Source organism: Micropterus salmoides, unplaced genomic scaffold, assembly GCF_014851395.1.
Source record: "Micropterus salmoides isolate LMB-PRFRI ecotype aquatic unplaced genomic scaffold, ASM1485139v1 Ms_hic_scaffold_8, whole genome shotgun sequence".
Classification (NCBI taxonomy): Eukaryota; Metazoa; Chordata; class Actinopteri; order Centrarchiformes; family Centrarchidae; genus Micropterus; species Micropterus salmoides.
The window spans coordinates 22,865,505-22,884,304 of record NW_024044570.1 but is presented as its reverse complement, the minus strand read 5'-3'; the positions used below and the strand labels follow the sequence as shown (position 1 = coordinate 22,884,304).

General features: G+C 40.7%; 1 protein-coding gene across 1 annotated transcript in view; it reads left to right on the top strand.

Moving 5' to 3' along the window:
* LOC119893551 (zinc finger protein 469) overlaps positions 1-18,800 on the top strand; it is a 202,108-nt gene that overhangs the window by 19,644 nt on the left and 163,664 nt on the right. The window contains exon 2 of the mRNA XM_038705779.1: positions 1,962-2,020. The gene's annotated coding sequence lies outside the window, so the exon portion shown is untranslated. The remainder of the gene's footprint in view (positions 1-1,961; positions 2,021-18,800) is intronic.

Genomic DNA, 18,800 nt, shown 5'->3' with positions numbered 1-18,800 from the left:
TGTCTCAACTACTGTACTGTAATTGCCCGCAATGTCTTCCATATGTGGTTGTTGTATTCTACCATCATAGGTTTCTCCTTAGGATTTTCAGAGAGCTTGAGAAACTGAGGTGTCCTTGAGTCCCCTCATGAACCTGAGCATCATGGATAGTGTCATCATTTCTTTGCACAGATATTTCAAAATTGAGTAGTCCACAGAGGGGATACCTCTCCAAGCAAACTAATCACCATATATTAGACGAGTGCAAGCAGATGCTATAATATTCTTTAGGGAGAAGTGATATGTTTACAGTTCTCAGTTGGTGGTATGGTAGACATACCAGTACTGCCCCTAACTTTTTAACTTAAACCTAATTGTATTTATGACCAAAGCAAGATGCAACATGGAATGATCCTGGATGCCAATCATGCCGGTGTTGAATCCAGTTAAATGAAGTCCCTTGTGAAAAAAGAGCATCAAACTACAGTTCCACACGCCACACTACCTTGTCATTGGAGTGAGATTTGGATTCACCTTTGAAAAAAAAAAGTTTAGAATTTTCCTTTCAAGGTTTGAGTTTATTTTCTCCTTGTTTATGGCCATTTTGTCAAACTCAACCAGAGATAAATCACAGATTGTCACTCTCCAGCTGGGCTACATTCAATTGGAATTAAGATTGGGGTACCTAGCTGTTCTGTAATATGAGTCACTGTCAGCATTTCCGCCAATATATCACTTTTTGCTGGAGGCTAGGAAAAAAGCATATATCAACCCAAGGGAGATTCAAATGACCTTGCATGCTCTCGCAAGTAACACCATGTCTGTACAGGAGGAGAAGTGTGAGCAGCATGTAAGCAGAGCAGCAGCAGCTTCAGGGGTTCGTGTCTATCTTCACACAATGCATTCAGGCTCGGTACTGAGTTGTAGATCACCCGTGTTTGGCCAGTGCTCCGAGCCCCATACACAATCACTGTAGTTACACACATAAAACGGAAGAAAATATACTTGAAATATAAAAATGCTATAAATTGTAGACAGCTGGAATGATTAAAATAGATGCATATTTACTGAAAAAACGCGTCTGAAACGCCTTCTGTGTAGACACAGAATAATAGTGTCTATCCGTATCTCCGAATCCTGCTGTCTTTTATTTAGTAGAGCTGACGTTTACCAAATATCTTGCTGTTGTTAGTGAGCTCTAAAACACTGGCATCTGTTCTCATATTGCTTTTTATTGCCCTACTGGATATGTTATTTTCTTAAAGTAAATCCGTGAATAAATGAAAACAGTGCTAGGACGCCGTCTTAGGAGCACATGTCCCTCCCCCAATTGATAGAGCGGGCACGGTAAACAGTCCTCAGTTTGAGCCATTGTATTTTCATTGGCTCCTGTGTTTGACTCACTTTCTGCATCATTCCAAAACATTCTGATCTTTAGCTTTTATACTGATGTTAAACATGGAAATCATATTTATCTTATTAGCTGTTTCTGTGCACCTAGCATATCCTCACATGAGCCTTTCTTGTGACTTAACAGTGATCCCAGTGTTTGGCATACTGTTTCTTACAGCTGCAAAAGATGGGCCGTGCTTTTCTGTTGTCATTCTCCTGATTGATTAGTATTGTTTCATTGTTTACCTTGCCAGAGTTTTTTCATTTGACTTTTGAAGCATGTCCACTTGCACTGAAGCAATCCTGCTATTTCATGGTTTGCTTTCTCATGGAGTGGGGTGGGACATTGGGATTGGCAGACTTACTTTGTTAGGATCTTAAGCAATTATTTATTGGTAATTTCCTTGGTGCCCTCCAGTTTTGAGTGTTTGTCTTTCATTCATATGTAGCCTACGTGTGTCCTTCCTCTGCCCATTTGCACTACGGGCTTTTTACATATCAAACTCATTGAGTGCTTTAGTGAGCCAGTGGTGTGTAATTCTTTCCCAGAGTGTGTAACAAACAACCTTTTCTATTCTTGTCCCTGATAGGAGAGTGTGACCAAGCAGCAGAGAGCAGTTGCAGAAAGAGATACAACTCACACAGAACCGTAAGTGCAGAATTATTTAAGCATGTACTAATGACCGATTATTATTTTGTATTGTATCTATACCTACTGTATATATCTTTAGTGCTGTAGTGATATACGTTTATGCTGCATGCATACCACTGTTTGGAGCATCTGAATTCAAATGACAATTGTGTGTCATAAAATAAAAAGATTTGCAAATCTAATGTATTATACAGATTTTAGAAATGTAGAAATACCAACTGAATTCAGTAAATGTTAAACTGTTTTCAAATTACTACAATTTGAACAAGCATTCAGCTGGCAACCAAAGCTAGCTAGCTGATGTTATACACTGAAATTCTGTTGACTGTCTGTTGACTAGCTACATGCAGCCCAAATTATCCTTTATATATCTTAAAAGCCTCCAGTTGTCAAGCTTGTACAATCCACTTGATATTTACCTAAATTGGCAAAATAATGTTCACAAAGAACTACTAAGAAGAACAGCACCATTAACTTGAGGCCGCCAGATTCTGTCAACAAATTTTTTCATCAGACATTTGGCCGACATGATTTCCTACTGAGAGGTCTGTAGGTTTAGATAAGTAGCCAGCACATGAAAGTCCTTCACTGCTAAAACAATAAGGCATTTAATTCCCAGAGCCTATTTATAGTGAGTTATGTCTACCATTGCATGTTACAACACACGTTTCCCGTTTTTTAAATCCACTTGTCTGTTCTGAATATCCAGATGTAGAGCTTTTCCACCAACTTTAAAATGCAACATACATTTGTGATTGGATGGTGTTAGACTAGACTCAAAGGTTTCTCAAAATCAATGAAGCAGTGCACAAGTCATGCTCACGTCATTTCACAAGTTTATGTCTCAACATAAGCACGGGAAACATGTCAAATTCAAGTTTAAGGGTACATGTCGGGTTGTAATATATGTAAAATTGTTTGATATTTCTTTTAGCTGAGTGGTATTTATGTACAGGAAAATACATTTCTAAACCATGTAAAGAGCTAAGGAGAGAAGATACATCTTGAAAGTCCAGAGTGAGCAGAGAATATAAGATTTACTGGGTAGAAGTGAGTCTTCTTGGAAAGATAAATTGCCAGCCTAGTGATGGGGAACATAGTGTACCTTTCAGTTCTGAGATACTTGACCAATCAGGGCCATTCCACAGGAATACTGTCAAACCACTATGACTGTAAATCTCGCTCTTCTTGCTCTTAAAAGATCATAGTGTTGGTTAAGGAATGAAACCTTTCTCCATACTTCTGTTGTTTTTCATATTGCTCAGAATGTGCCACAGAGATTTTTAAGCTCTTGTTGGATTTTACCTGCAGGCAGCTTCACAAGCTGTCAGTATGGCCCTCACCTCTGTAGAAAGTGGGAAGCTGAGGAGCCACTGAACGAGAGCAGTAGGGAACAGTGGTTGGCTATGATGCCAGGCCCAGCCACCAGGGGGCAGTGGTATAGAAGTGGTGATGCAGTGACGTCATTTAGATAAATAGACTGCTAAAGATCTACTTACAGATAATATTATATGTTTTTAGCAGTACATGTTTTAAAAAAACTGATGACATGTTGATGCTGTAATGCTAAAATTGGCAAGTATTTGGAAACAATCATTGATATGCTGTCATACTTACCCTTGTTGTACTTCACTGTTGAATCTGAATTTAGATTAGCCAAAGAGCTGTTTGTATGCTAATCAATCTGCATCTCTAAATTGTTACCAGGTAGGATGTGCCCCTCTTCTTCTAACATGAAGGAAATACGCAGAATATGAACACCAGCTATCAGATCAGTTTTGGATCTACTTTCTTAGTGCCTCAAGGTCCCTCTCACACAGTTTGCAGAAAACAGTATTAAAAGTAGTGCCCAGCTGAATATAAAGCATTGTAAGAAAATATTTTCCTCACTAGTTATCAAAATTTTGTAAAAAAACAAACAAAAGTAGTTACAGACATCATTTAGCTGATGCTTTTATCCAAAGCTACTGACAATAAACGTCAGAGGTCACACGCCTCTGGAGCAACTAGGGGTAAAGTGTCTTGCTCAGGGACACATTGGTGTCTCACAGTGGATTGAAACCTGGGTTTTTCACACCAAAGGCATGTGTCTTATCCACTGCACCATCACAGATTAGTGAAAGGTTTTATGCCATTGTGCACAGAGCTCCAATATTAAAAGTTCAAATTTCAATAATAGCTAATCTGCTATATTTGTGAGTTGCTACTGTGTGTTGAGGTTTTGTCAAAATCATGCACAGTGGTTATCGTGTTAATGATAGCACTGCCAGAAAGCAGGCAGAGCTTTGAATGCTGCGGTGTGGGCTTTGAAAGAAGCACTGTATTTTTCGCCTCTCTTTCTCAATGGATCATTACCCCAATGTGTGCTGTGATTTATGAGCTATGTTACAAATGCTGGGAGCAGTTCCTGTCTGGGGACTGACATCCACCCACTGATTGCCACTATTTGTCTATGTGCATGTGTGTTTGTGTGTGTTACATGCGTGCGTGGGCATGACAAAATGGAGCAGGACTGCTGTAAAGGTTTGTTAAAGCCAATATGAGCATGTCTCTTCAGTCTGTCTGGGGTCGGGGGTTTTCCTGTCTGCATGCATGAGACCTGTGTCCTCTCAGGTCTAGAGTTTCACTCCTGGTAACTAGATGCAGTAATGTTTTACTCTGCTGGGTGCTGATGGATTGTATTTTAAGCGGTGCGATGTGAACTCTAAAACTAAACAGCTTTGCGTGCATCACTGAAATGCCACCACACATTCTTTACCAAGCTACTAATCGGTCTGATTTTAGAGCTAAAATCTTAACCAGCAAAATAACCAAAGGGTGAGCAAAGACCTGCTAAGAGCAGCACCTTGGTGTTTTCTCAAATTTGTCGTGCTAATGTGCTGAGCTTTGTGTCTTTTGTGTGGAGATTTGCTCCGTCCTGCTTATCTTGGGCGAGGTTGAGCATGTTGTTGTTTGGACAGGTCTGTGTTGTACTCTTGTCATGATGAATCGTTGCCAGCCTCAGAAGTCTGGAAGCCTGTTACTGATGCATATCTCTCCATGTGCATGTGTGTGCAAATGTTTATAGACATACCATTAGGTGTATGGACTGTTTATGGCCATATGAATCATCACTGGATGAGTTTGTATGTTTTTAATGTAAATAGTTTGCATTGGTTACATGGAAAAATGCATTCCTCTGATAAATCATGTGTATGTAAGTGTGGGTGAATGCACTGCATGCCCTTCTAGGTCAGTGCAAGCAGCGATGTTTGTACTCTCATAGAAAATGGCAGGTGTTTGGAGAGCTTGTGTCAGAATGTTTTGAGTAATTATATTTGTGTGTGCCTGCTGTCTCTTGTCTCTCTCTCTTCATATGTGTGTGTGTTTGTGTGTCTGAATGTGGACCACCCAGAGCCCTTTGAGGTCATAACAATAACAGGTCCACTTCCTTCCAGTGATATGGCAGTGGTTCCAGTCGAGGGACTGTAGACGGGATAGACGCTATCCCCTATCTCCCATTGCCTTTATCTACACTTGCAGCATCCCAAATATACAGGCACAGCCCTGTACTTAGAATGAGAAGTCTGGCGTTCTTGAAAAGCACCGACATAGCTCAGCGTGTTAATCCATCTACCAACAGATGTTCTAGCTAGATGTTGCAATTAGTCTTTCTTTCTAAAGCCTCTCTTGCAAAATGTGGTGCTTTGAAAAATCTCTTACTGTTTAAGAATCTTTCTCTACTTTTTGTTGCCTCTTAACTTCTGCGTAAACAAATTCCTCTGGTTAGAAAGCATTTTCATTTTTGTGATTCTTTATTTTGTGATTCTTTCTCCTCCTGGTAAGCGAAAATACACTGTGGTAATTAATATGATAATCTGTGTGGTGGCATAATTTTTTCCAGGCATCACTGCAAGCCATGTTAAATTGAGGTCTGAGTGAGGTTTCAGCTGGAAACACTGAGGAGAGAGGCCTAGCACAGTATGTCTCTTTCAGTGCTTGGCCAGTCAAAGGGGGGAAATAATATTTGTTTTTTGGAGAGAAAAGCGTCTTACCCACCGTCAAGTCAACTATTCTTATTTGCCCAGATAACTGCATCAAATTTTAGCTCAGTTCACCTTAGTGCAATGTTTGCTGGTGTGGAGCAGCACAGGATTAATACAGTATTTCAGTGCACCTTGAGCTCCAAGACAATTCTGCCTTGTCTCACTTTATCCATGAAGGTGGAAAAACAACCCAACATGCTAACACACATTGTATAGGAACCGCAGAAACCATACTGTAGCTTCAGCTTGATGAATTATTGCACCGCACAGTTTAGCCTCAGGAAAGTGCACAAATGCGTTTCATCAAAAGGGAGTTCCTACGCTGTGCTTCTTATGCTTTGAAACATTGTTTTCAGATTACTCTTAAGATTGGTTTCTTAACACCCACAGCCCTTATAGGCTGTTTATGTGCATGGCGCTGATTTATGATGTTAAATGACAGTGGAGCTCTCATGTGTGGTTAAACTGGGTGCAATATACTGCTCAGATGCCCATGGCTGCCAGTCCCCCAGTCCTGTCTAGACGGGGTAAACACCAGGCTTTATAGACCTGCCGACAGACAATCACTGATGATTGGGTTTGTGGGATATGAGAGGCCGGGTCAGTTAAAATGACTGACAGCTAGTGGCATTCTTTGTGTGTGTTTGGTGTGGGGATGGGGGTGTAGGATCTGGAGCAGTGGCTTCACCCCTTTATGGCTGACGAGAAGCGCCTTCAGTAAGGAGAATGAGAGGGATCCACCTGCTCAAGCTGTTATGAAATGATCAACACAAATACTGCTCATAAATGTCAGGTGGATGGGATATAGTGATATATAAGGCATTTATCTCTGCTGTACTCCTGGGTTATGAGAAGAACCTTTCCCACAGCCAACAATAACATCCATAACACAGCTGATGATGTATTATACTGGTTTGAAGGCAGATAACAAAGGCCCTGGGACCTTTCCCAGGAAAGACAGTGTTGGTTTTGATTTGCTCCAAGATCCCCAGATCCCACGTCTCCCTCGTTGTACTTGGTGTGGTTGCTGTGTGAGTTTGCTGCAAAGTGGGGATGGTTATGGTAATTGTTGTTATTTATGTGTTTTGCTTGTGGAGTTGCTGTGAGCTCTGGCGGGGCCCAGTTCCCTTGGGGCGCCATGGAAACCCCATCACAGCACTGGCACTGGATAACAGGTATCCATGTTGTCATTATAACACATACAGATACACAGATGTTCACATACATTCAAGTGCTCACACAAATGTTGTTTTATCCATCCATGCTGATTTCTCTCAGCAGTGCTCAATATTCTTATTATTTATTAGTGATAGCTACACCCAAATATTTATTTGGCTCTGGTTGCTAATAAATATCATTGGAATGATCTTTGATCTTAATGCCTGGCCACACATGATATATAGTTTTATTTTAGCTTTAGAAATTACAAATTAATGATCCGCAAAAAAGGATCTAACATAGACATCAGCTTTCTAAGAACTAAAGTATGATGCCCTTCATCTGCATGATGAATTGCACCACGTACAAATCTGTCCTAAGAGAGGTGGTTTAATGGCCAGTGATTGGGATCTGTCTGACTCTGATTAAAGCAAGATGCTGAAACACAAGATGGTTCTTTGCAATATGGTGTTAAAAGTCTATATAGTATAACCGGTGCTTCCTACATTAATTGTTGAACTAGAATGGGAAAAGCTTGAGTGTGCAACAACTTGTTTTTACTTACTCATAGTTACTCAGTCAATAGTACATTTAACTGAGTTGAAGGAAGAAAAAAATCCCCATGTATTTGAAAGAATGAATAAGCAAATCAAAAACATCCTGGCAGAGGGAAAATGTGCCAAGATGCCAGGCTTGGTGTATCGGCACCCCTGCGCCAAGTCTAGGCCCTTGTGAGTCGCTGTGTAAGCAATAGCTCTGAGATCACTATCTGTATTAACTACATAGCCAAAGGCATCCAAAACTCTTTTGCACCTACATACAGCCTTAGGATGTACTAAACTGCTTATGTCTCTCTGCAGTCATATTCTGTGTGGAAAGACCTATCAGAATTCAAGATCGGTCTCAGAGAAATCTCTTTTCCTGTCTCATTTTCCCTGGTGGAGCTTTGTATGCCAACCTCCCTCTCAGTTAGCCTGATGGGAAGAGGAAGTGAGAGGTGAATGAAGAAAACAGTGTATGTGTGTGTGAAAGAGAGAGTGGGAGCACTTCTGCTATACTTGGAAGAGTGGTCCGTAAGTAAGCACATTGTGGTGACAGAGATATTAGTGTGATTTTTTTGCACTGAGGGTTAGCAGGGTCATTGCACATTACTGCTCTACCTACTGTAGTGTCTGTACAGCTTGCAGTTGACAGCCTTTACTGCTTTTCAATGTTGCCCGGCATGAACAGCCAAACCACAGGTTTGTCTCAGGTTATTGGAGATTAACCTGACAGTTGTATTCACAAGAACAGTAAGGCCTGAAGTAGGGATTGGAGGATTCACAAATGTTGACATTCACTGCATTGGTAAACCAACTACACCTCTGCATCTCTGCTAGCTTATATTTATTCAACATCAAATGAGGTTTAGATTTAAATCCTTTTTTATTTCCAGATTGTCCTTACAGATAATTCCTTCTGGTTATTGGGATACTGTATAAGACTGAGCAATATGTCTTTTGTCCACAAGAGGGTAGACATTCAGCACACATATTTGGCTTTTTTCACTGTCAAAACCTTGGATGAGTTTCAACAAGTGACCGGGGACACAATGAATCCTACTTGAATGTGTTTAAGCTGACTGTGTCTTCATGCTGTGTTTTGGTTTTACTCTTGCATAAACACATAAAGAACTCTCCTTTAAACCCCTCACTAACCCAAACTGCACTCCAGCACAGCGCATTGTGAGGGGCAGGACCTGTTACCTGTAAGGAACCTGCTTATTATCCCATCATCGTCAAGTTATTTTGGTAATTTCCTCAAATATTCCACCTCTGATCCCTTCAGATTATATATTCTTAAAAAACATTGAGAGTGACAAATGTCTTTAAAGGATAGATTTGGAAAAGAAATGGCAGTGTGACATGGAGATCGATTAGTAACAGCTTGCAGCTTCTCTCAGCCAAATGCATTCACGCTGCATGACAGCAAGAAGGGAAGTTAGGATTAAGTTAGAATTTTTACAAGATGCACACATCTTGAGAAGACCAGCAGTTGTGACTCTCACATCCTTCATTTATATCTTTACTTCATTAATTTTGTTCATGCAAACATAAACAATCATCATGACCGTCATCAGTATCGGAGGGGAGGTTAAAGCTTCCTCATGTTTGTTCCCCTGTACAACCTGTAACAGTGTTAAAGTCACGCCATTATGTGCACACAAGCCGTAATAGGAAAATAATGGTAAATGGTAAAATAATGTCTGGTAAACATTTTTAGTAGATGAATGAGTCTTATGAGTGTGAATATTTTGTGTAATTTCACAGTAATATTTATAACTGAATGTTGCAAGCATCATGAAGCTTCTAATCAGTTTTCTTAAAGGGAGCTGTGTGTAAGACACAAGACTGTGTAAGATACAAAAACATGCAGGCACACAAATGCAACAGAAAATATTTAATCGACCCTCCATAAGTTTATTTCATATCACCGGGCCAGTAATGGATGTTAAATATCAAAAATGTGGTTCACATGTCTTGACATGTCATATAAAGAAGTTTCTATGATCTGCTGTCAAGTCAGTGTTATGTCAAATATCCTCCGTGTGAGCATCGTATGGGTGGACGCCTGGGTTTTCTTATGTTCTCTAGATGTGTCTGCAGATTTATGAGGCACTGCACTTCACCCTCAATCAGCCTGAAACATTCCTCCAAAATATTCAGACGCACAGCACAGCTTCTCTCCGTTTCTTTCTCCCACTGGTTATCCCTCCACCAAGATCCCACAGCACCACCACAGTCATATCTCTGCATTGTGTATGATCCTAAAATCTTTTTGTCCTATTCTTTCTGGAACCACAGTTCTTCTATGCTCCCCCTGCTGAGTCCATTGTCACACATTCCAATTTTGACTCTCAAGGGAAATTTCTTGGCTTGTATTGGCAGGATTGAAGCTTGTGTTGGCAGGATTGTACTGGCAGTACAGTGGACTATGAGTTCAAACTAGGGACGTTTCTTGCAGCACGTTGAGGTGGGCTGTTTGATCTCTTAGTATTAAATCTCTTATAAAAGATGCCTCTATTCTCCAATAGCATTCTGCAAGAGTGCAGTTGAAAATTTAAGTTTCCTATTTATTGCCTGTAAATCTGTCATCTTATGTCACTCTAAAAAAAGGGGGCTCTGTTGTTTCTGAGGTGACATGGTTTGACCTGTCACCCGTGACATAATTTCATCAAGGTTGTGATGAAATGACTTGCTCGAGGCATGTGCTCACTTTAAAAAAACACCATGGAATTTCAGCTACCAGGCCACTACATTAGCTGATTTCATACCTGTGAAGAAAATGCCATTATAGTTGACGAAAGATACACACCAATGTATCATACTTGTTTGAGGTTGCATTTTCACTGTAAAGACATGCTGATATGTTTGTAATAAGCCTAATCCATCTTCATTTGTGTTTGAACTTGCTGAACTCGAGTCTAGATTCAAGCTCCACTGATTCACACATCATGAAGCCTGGACGGATGCCATTCCTAATTCACTCAGCTTTTCCATTCATGGTCCCCATTTTAAGCTGCTTTTATAACATGATCTCAGTTAGGTACAAAAACAATCCTTTTCACGTTAACATCTGGGCTGTGACGGACCTCTTACTATCTGTCAGAAATGTGGAGCAATGGAGTGTATATTTTCAGAGATGGGGGTGCGACACACGCTTCTGTCCATGACTATCTGTTGTTTGCCTGTCAGTGCTGGATCAACACAGATGACTTGGCATGTGTATTTGCATACATGAGCATGTGTATATATTCTCTTCCTCACTGATAGCTGGGGTTAGCCAGTCAGCGCATCTCTGACCCTGGCTGTGTTTGTCAAAGCACTCTCATTTGCAGCTGCTGTGAAGGTCACCAGTAAACACTGGGTGTTGCTTGACCTTAACCTGGGTGTGTTTAAACACTCAGAGTTGTTGTTATTTAAGAGCAAAAGGGAAGGGACGATGTAAGGGATTGGGGCAGAATTTAAAGGGAGACAAAAATACGGGGACAGTGCATGGGAGCATAGGGAGAGTGACCTGCTGGCTAAGGTCAAAATAAACTAAATAGAATGACCTTTTGTGGTTATTGGCTGTAAGGGACAACTATTAGACATATTTAAGAGCGAGCTGCAAAGGGTAGATCGCCTACTATGTTGGTGTTGGATTGTTAAAGGAACAATACCTTCTCTATTCTCCTGCAGATGGAATTTGGAGTCAGGTTGGTGGCTCAGGAAGATCCAATCATTCCATTGTTATCTGGGAGAATGATGGTGATGTACTTGTCCTTGAAGACAGAAGGGAATTCCACCTGCACACCCACTCATTCCACAGCCACACTAGTGCAGTGGCTCGCAGCATTTTTAACAAATATTCCTGGAGCAATATGACAGTGGGTTACATAAGAGGTAGAGGTAGCCACAAGGGATCTATACCTGCCAGTGCAAAAATATCCGTACCATAATGCTGAGGGTGGGTGGGTGAGTGAGTGCAGTATTTTTATCATCTGTCAGATATTGGAATAACAATCACTGAAGTAAAGATTTGGAGCAGATTCGTGCCAGATAATTTTTTACATGAAGCAGAGCAAGTGAAATGGAAAGAAAAGAAAAAGAGACCAACATGGATGGAAGAGGATTCAACAGGGACTTTAATATGTGAGAAGGACTACTGTGGACCGAAGGACTCTGTTTGCCCATGTAACTTTCAAACATTAAGTGGATATCCATTTACCCGTCATTCATATAAAGACCTGGGCAGCCACTCAGGTCTGTGCTGCAGTCCAGTCTAGTAAGTTTAGAGTAAGTGTCTCGGCACATGGGTGTTAAGTAATGAAGGGTACTCATGGAAAGTGTCAGTTAACTCAGCAGCGCTTGCCTCCAGTCTCCAGCTGGCTTAAATGCTGATGCATATAAATGTCCATGTATGCAATTAAATTGTGGAATGCCCTTTCAATTACAGTTATTGGTTTTGTTCTTTCCTTTAGTCTTGGGCATGACTCGTGCTAGAGCTGTCTGTCAGTTTGACTTTATGACTGGTGAGGGAGGCGGCTGATGAAGACAGGGTGTTTTGGGTTAGTGGAGGGAATAGAGGAGAGGAGTGATGAGGGAGATCAGCAACAGTGGAGCTGGATGCCTTATTCTGTCGAAGATGTGGGTTTGGCTGGACAGTGGACTGCAGTCTGACATCATCTGTTCAGGAAAATGAAGTGACAACAACAACGTGTCTTTTGTCATGATGGGACCCAACAGAGTAATAAACTGTTTGTAACCTTGCCTCCATCGAGCTCACAATCTATCAATTCATACCATTTCTTACCCTTGGTTAATCTTAAAACAACAATAGCCCTTTAATGGTGCTCTTTTGACATGGATGCAAGTCTGGATGTGCAGACAGTGCTGCCACATGTAAGGATCCCGATGGGGTTAAAGGGTGTTAAACAAAGTCTTTGTTGTCAATGAACCCCATCTTGTCATAAATTAACATGCTCATTAAATGTGAGGTCAGAACAGTTGCACATGCACTTACTATGCATATATATATATATATATATATATATATATATATATATATATATATATATATATATATATATATATATATTCAGCACACACACAAATGAAGGCAGTGTGTCTGTCACCACATGAATGCAATAAACATTTGTCTGCCTCCAGTCCTATTGTATGATTCATTCGTTCTCAGCTCTGTGCTGAAAGTGTTCACAGGCCAAAGTAAAACCCAGAGGTTTAACTTTTCCTTTCAGAAATCAAACATTTTTATGCATAAGTGGTGTCACAAAAATTTCCAGCCGTAAGTAAAAGAGAAGAAAGGACCAAACTGCACTGCATTCAAGGACCCTGCTGACAAGCCTCAGTATATGGCTCAGGCCATTGTAATCTGGATTACTGACAGCATGGTCTTTGTTGTTGTGGTTGGTGAAATCAGTGTGGAGAAATCAGAGATGTGTCCTTAGGGCACATTCAATGAGGACGCAGTTGAGAGCAATCAGTGATATTTAATAGAGCACACATGCATGTGCATATTTGTAGGTGTTTACCTTGCACATGTCTTCCTACTGACTGGTGTGTGGAACATGACCAACGATCTCAGGTTTCAAGGCCGAGACAGTTTGATTTCAAAATATAATGTGTGTGTCCTTGGTTAACTTTCTGCTCTGTATGTGTGCTCTGTGTACACACGTCATGTAAGCTTATGTTCATGAATGTGTGTTCTATGTGTGTTATTAGTTGGTAACATTGACATCAGCTACAGTAATAGCCTGTGGCAAAATAATAGTTCGGTGGAAAATGAGGACTTGTAGTATCAAAGTCAGGGTGTGTTTTCATTTGATTTGGATGTTTTTCAATTCCGTCACATCTGTCAGAAATAAAAATTTGTATCTGTTACAGAAATGCTGTATCCATTCCAGCTTTGAGCTTGTAATCACAGGTAGTCTTCTGACACAGAGTTTGGTTTATGTGCAGACTGTTTTATTGCAAAGGTCAGTCAAGTGAAGATACAGTATGTGCCTTTTTGTGCTGGACTGCAACCTGTGTCATTATTGAGTGTGTACTTATGTGTGTACGAGAGAGACAGTGATGATTGGCTTTCGGTGACATATCAAAACAGACCTGACATTAGGGCCTCAGCAGTCATCAGATGTGCCTCTCTCAGACTAGCTGAAGTGTCAGCCTTTGAAGATTATGACATGCAATGCAATAACATGGATCTTTTTCCATGTTGTTATTACAGTTTTGTTTGGAGAGGTATGGCTCTGCTCATGGAAGCTATTACCCTGAGGGGCTTTATAGTGCTTTTCCATAGAGAGAAGACCATCTATGCATTATGCCCAGGGGTTTAAGTCATGCATAGTCTTAAAAGATATTGCCACTCCATGGTTTGTGGTAAGTGGCTGCAGTGTAGATTATTTTATGCATTTCATGTGCCATTCAAAGCTCTGTCCTTGCATTATTACCACCGAGGTAACTTCAATCTACAGAGGAGTCCAGTGCTTTTTGTCACTGTGGATCACATCTATCCATCCTTGCTGGACTTCACACTACAATTCATATCCAGCTTTGCCATAAAGGAACTTCAACCATCTCTTTTCTTACAAGTAAGAACATCTGTGTTCTTCCTTGCCCATCCAGAGATGATTCGCCCAACTTTGCCCGGCTGCTGGAATCAGTGGTCGACACTCGGCGAGCCTGTAAATGAGTGGAGAGTCATAGGAACCCCATCTGGACTCCATCAGGACTGGGTAAACAGAGCCAGATCCTACATGGAGCAGTGGAGCCAGGCCTTGGCTCCCACCCACCTTCACAAAAGACTAAGGGAATGGCTCAAGAAACAAAATGATACACACATTGTCATTAACTCAAACCATGTGCAAAAATGCAAATCTGCTCAAAGCTCACTGTGCGCACTCTCAGCCCTGTGCCATTTTGGTTTAGTCCTCCAGTAGTGGAGAACAGAGGATTTATAAATCTTCTCCAAGGCCAGGTTAAGTGTTTTTCTTTTTTTTGTGATCCATTAAAACTGTTTTAATAATGTCTGCTGCTTTACTGGCCTGCTTTACTGGTACACTTCCCCTGCACCTACCACACACTAGCAGGTGCTGTCCCCACTCTGCAAGTCATAAAAAGATTTGTTTCAGGTATTCATCAAATAGAGTGAAAGAGACCTTTGAATAAAGAGGAAATGGTTTGTTGCACTTTTGATTGATAATTGGTCATTTTGTGCAGTCGAGCAGATTAGAGCATCTGAAAATGACCTAAAAATATTTATTAAAGACTGTATGAGGTCACAGATTATTGTGCCCCATGCAGACCAGTATGACATACCCCATAGGAAGAACTTTGCATGCTCTTACATGACCTCTTAACACCCTGTGTGTATGTATGAAGTTTGTCTCCACAGTTGATTTAATGCTGCTACCTTGGAATTTCTCCATTGGGTGTCTCCACCTGGATCTCTGTGAAGCTTAGGTTATGTAAAAAGGACGCTGAAGGAGAATTAAGTAAAACAGCAAGTTTCCACATGTGTTCGGATTGTACCCCTCTTTCTCTTCAAGACACAAAAACAACAGCCTTGTTCATTCAGCACTTTATCTCCCAGCAGCCAGTCAGCACTGTGAATTTCTCGTCATCCAGCTTTACTTCATGTTCCAGCATCAATGTTAACTGTTGTGGACCTAACCCGGCCTTGTTGTCACACACTGCAAGGCTGGATTGTTCCGCTGGCACACTGTGAACTCTACACTTCATTACTTCAGTGTTTTATTGACTTGAGATGTTTTTCTGTCTTTCAAATAAAGAGATTAACTGTCCTGGCCTTGCGATCACTGCACATTTGATCTTTTGTTCTATGTGGTGATCAGCCTTGGAAACAAGACCAGTGGCCGTAAAGAAACTAACTGCTCTGTGTCCTGTTTCTGGTGAGATTTATTAATATAATAGTATTAATAATCAGGTTGTAAGCGGTCATGGCCAGGGCAGCTACATATGGAAATACGCAATGGTAATAATGATAATAGGCCTCATTTATAAACACAGACATTTGGCCTAGTCTGTCATTACAACGAATAGGAACCCCAGTGGTCCGTGTTGCAGACATCATCAGCGCTCCACAGTTGGAGATGGAAGATGGTTTGGATTGTGGAGTAGAAGTTCTCATCTGGAGAGCTCTCTTCTCATTTGGTGAGCTCTTCCATTGGGAGCTTGCTTTCAGAAATTGGAAACAGTTTGGGGTTAGCGGCAGGCTGAGACATAACTGGCTTCTGCTTGTTCCCCTGCTGCATAGGGTTTCTGAACCTCAAGTCAGACTGCTTTAATCTTCATGTAACTGGAAAGCATAACACGGCATAACTCGATTTATTTATGACTTTGAATACAAAGCCCGATCCATTCCCCACTACCTTGCTTGACAAGGAAATATCTCTCCTGTTTCATCTGGAGTATTTAAAAAGTACCTCTGACTGGTTTCATGTTTGAGTGTGGTGGTCCCAATCAGAGATGCTCACAAGTCTTTGAGCTAGAGTCCAAGTCAAGTCTCAAGTCTCTCGTGGTTAAAATGAATGTTGTATCACCTGCTGTGTTCAATCCAGGTTGCTAATAAAACTGCATGGCTATAAGGAATTCTGTAACTGTAACCTGCTTTTCATTTACAGAGCACAACCATGTAATGTACAATTCAATTATTGACGGCTTATTAAATACTGTAAGTCAAAACACTCCCCACACTCTTAAACCCAGTGTAACGTTAACTAAATAAAACTGTGATGTTGCATAATCAACAATAAACCTGTAACCTGTTTTTAACTTACAGAGCACAACCATGTAGCCTAAGTTACAATGCGTCTACAATTAATGACAGCTTATAAACTACTGTAAGTGAACAAACCCTGTCTCAAACCCAGTGTAAAGTTAACTAAATAAAACTGTAAAGTTACATGGTCAACAATAAAGCCGTAACCTGTTTTTAACTTACAGAGTACAACCATAATGTGCATTGCAATCAATGACAGCTTAAACTACTGTAAGTCAACACACCCTGCAGTCTCTCAAACCAGTGTAATGTTATAACTAAATAAAACTGTAAGGCTACATGATCAACAATAAACCTGTAACCTCTTTCTAGCCAACGGCAATAATTAAGGTGATGGCAGCCAGCGGGACGTAAATGATTACGTTAATTGACCACCACAAGTTTGGCAAGTAAACAAACGCTCATTCATCTTTTCATAACAAACGACAGTCAGAGTTAACCTCTCGTAGGTCGTAGCTGAAGCAAGAAGCAAGCTAACGTTAGATGGTAAATGCTGAGCTGGTGGTGTTTACTCACCACAGGTTACTAACCTATTTGCGTTCAGCCCTTCCTTGTTTGGGCCTTGTTGGATGAAGTTTTAAAGCCAAAGTTAATGATAAATGGCAGAGCAACTGCCGGTGTTTGTTGTCCTCTCTCACATGCGGCTGCGTGCAGCAGTTGCTACGTGTTTCGTAGGCATGTTATAAGTAATGGAGGGAGGGAATAACAGCAAGCTCATCAGACGTTTCCTAAAAATAAACATTGTTCACGAGTCCCGCACCTCGAGTCTGAGTTGAGTCTGAAGTCACTGTGTGTGCGACTTAAGTCGCACTCGAGTCCGAGTCTCTAACTCGAGTCCGAGTCTCTAACTTGAGTCCCCATCTCTGGTCCCAATCCTATCGCCAGACGATAATCTCAATATTGGGCAATTCTGCGATATCCTGGATTATGTCCAACGTTTTTTGTTTTTTTTAATTCTCTCTTTGTAATTTATCTGCACATGTCAACTATATCATGTATTATGGATAGATATGGTAAGGCAACTAAAAAACTTGGTTACTGGGTTTGTTATGCCTAATAAAATGGTAAATGTTCATTACAGGTTTGTGGCAAGGTGCAAACTCTGGTGTCCTGCATGATAGTCAGACATGCTATCCACCCATCCACCACCCAGACCTCCACACTCTCGCTTTCTGCCTTGCTGCATAAAACGCATACTTCTTCTTGCATTAGTATATTGTATGCATATAATTCGTAGGGAAACTGTGCTGATTGTCGTACTTGCCCTGTTATTACCCAGAGAAGGAAAGATGGGCGCTAACTAAAATATATGTTCCAGACATGCCTCATCTCCCAGTCGAATACAGGTTTTTACATTAAAACAGAAATTTGAAAAGAGTGCTGACAATCTAGATTATGAGTATATGAAAGGTAAAAAGTGTGGACGAGACAAGGAAACAGAGTGAGTGTAAGAGATATGTTGTCTGGCTGTGGATGTGTGCATCCATGTGTGCATTTAATTTCTCTGTGCTGTGGGGATTCCATTACCTTTTAGCAAGGAGAGCACCGTGTCACTTATGAACACCATGTGTCTGTCTTCCTTGTGTACATGGGAAACGTTTATTAGATCTTGCCTGTTGAAATTAAGACTGTACCACATGTAGTTCTGTCATTGTTTGAAACTGACCAAAACTGAATCCTTTAGCTTTACTGGTCATGAGTATGTGAAGTCCACTCCTGCTGTGGGGCAGTCTATACTGAAGCAAACTATATATATATATATATATATATATATATATATATATATATATATATATATATATACACACACACACACACACACACGCGCGCACACACACACACACACACACACACACACACACACACACACACGAGGTTGATTGATTATTGTTTTTTATTAAGAGCAGATGCATTGGCTGGGAATGGGTTTGGCCCAGCTTGGAGGCAGCTTCAAATATGATCTACTTGACTTTGAACACAAAGCAGTATATTTCACATGAGGTTAGTACCTTCAGTTAACCCTACCTAAAAATGGGTCATTTTATGCCCATTTAGCTCAACTAAATGGTACAGTATGAGATGGCTGGTAATAAAAAGGCAGCAAGAAATTAAACTTTCAATCAGAGCCTTTTTACCAACACAGACTAAGTATGACATTAGTAAAGAAATATGGATCCATAGGTCAATAATTATCTCGTGAGGAGTGATGAATAATTAAGCTTTTATTACAGAGAAAGAACTAAGAGAGATTT